The sequence below is a fragment of the Arachis duranensis genome, chromosome 3 (assembly GCF_000817695.3).
Source record: "Arachis duranensis cultivar V14167 chromosome 3, aradu.V14167.gnm2.J7QH, whole genome shotgun sequence".
Lineage (NCBI taxonomy): Eukaryota > Viridiplantae > Streptophyta > Magnoliopsida > Fabales > Fabaceae > Arachis > Arachis duranensis.
The window spans coordinates 55,643,529-55,645,594 of record NC_029774.3 but is presented as its reverse complement, the minus strand read 5'-3'; positions in this window follow the sequence as shown (position 1 = coordinate 55,645,594).

The following is a 2,066-nucleotide window of genomic DNA, read 5'->3' as shown; positions in this document are numbered from 1 at the left end:
ACTCAAAGGCACATGGATCAATTAAATTAGGATTTTCATTTTTGTAATTTGTTTTAATTTCATTTTCATTTTTTATTTTGTAAAGCCTATATAAAGGCATCAATTAGAGCTCGGAAAGGGGGGGCTCCATTAGAAAGCTCTCTCTTTGAGTTTTCATTTTCTGCTTTAAATCTTGGGTAGAGAATTGAAGAAATTCTGTTTCAATCTCACCTTGAGATCTCTTGTTTACTTTTTCTGCATAATTGAAATTCACATACTGCTTCATCTTCTCTTTAATTCTGTAATTCATTTTTCTTTTTTCTTCTGCAATTATTCTCTGTTGGATCAAGGAAGGGATTGAGATCTAGACTTGTTTTCTAGTCTCCTCCATCCCTGAGATCTTCAACTTTCCCTTAGCTATTGAAATTGAGCTGCATTTTACTTTCTGTTTCATTCCTCTTCTGCTACATTTACTTTTCTGCAATTTCCTTTCCTGTATTCTGCACTTTCACATCTTTGTTCACATTGAGCTTGATTTAATTTCCTGCACATTTATATTTTCTGCAATTTAAATTTCTAGTTGCTTAATCTATTGCTCTCTTAAATTTCCTGCACCCAATCCCCTTTATATTTCCTGCAATTTATATTTTGTGCAATTTAAGTTTTAGCTATTTTACTTTCTTGCACTTTAAGTTTTATGCAATTTTAATTTCAGCAACTTTAAATTTCCTGTCATTTACAATTCTGTTGGCTACATTTCATCCAATATCCCTTCAATGTTAGCTTGACTAAACTAATCACCCACTAAAATTGCTTGATCCATCAATCCCTGTGGGATCGACCTCACTCTTGTGAGTTATTATTACTTGATGCGACCCGGTATACTTGCCGGTTGGAATTGTGTGTTGGAAATTCATTTTTCCACAAAAACACCATCACGTGGTATAAGCTAGAATCCATTTGCAGCATTCTTGAGATTCAGAAAGTCTAAACCTTGTCTGTGGTATTTCGAGTAGGATCTGGGATGGGATAACTGTGACGAGCTTCAAACTTGCGACTTTAGGGCGTGGTGACAGACACAAAAGGATAGTAAATCCTATTCCTACACGATCGAAAACCAACAGCTGATTAGCCATGTGGGAAACCGTAGAGGACCTTTTTCACTGAGAGGACGGGAAGTAGCCATTGACAACGGTGACGCCCAACATACAGCTTGCCATAGAAAGGAGTATGAAGGATTGGATGAGGGCAATAGGAAAGCAGAGATTCAGAAGGAGCAGCGCATCTCCATACACTTATTTGAAATTCCCACCAATGAATTACATAAGTATCTCTATCTTTATTTTATGTTTTATTTATATTTTAATTATCAAAACTCCATAACCCATTTGAATCCGCCTGACTGAGATTTACAAGGTGACCATAGCTTGAAGCTGGCAATCTCCGTGGGATCGACCCTTACTCACGTAAGGTTTATTACTTGGACGACCCAGTGCACTTGCTGGTTAGTTGTGCAAAGTTGTGAAAAAGAAGTGAGATTATAATTGTGCGTACCAAGTTGTTGGCACCATTGTGTATCACAATTTTGTGCACCATGGATCAAATGAGCTTCATTACATTAAGAACAACTTGCACGAAACCATGAAATGGCAAACTTTTATGCACCTTATTTGGTTAAATGAAGGAGAAGTAGAGAGAGGAGGAATGGAGCTATCGAGAACACTTGCATCCCAGTGCTCAGTGGCAAGCGTAGCGCTCTCCAAGAGCATGCACGCTTGCCTTCAATGCTCTCAGAAGATTGCGCACCAAGAGCACCATACTTCCCCCTCACATACACTATACCACACTCATCACAAGGCTAGCGCTCTCCACAGCGCTTGCCTCAGCGCTCGCACCAAGAGCGCCACATTCCTTCCACACACACGCACATCACACACATATGCACCACCACTAGCGCTCACGCTAGCGCTTGCACTGGCGCTCACCACAATGAGCACAACATGCTGGCACCAAGGCCATCGCTTGCACTAGCGCTCGTGAGTGAGCGCAGCGCTCTTCTGGGAGCATCAACGCTCTCCACCCACGCT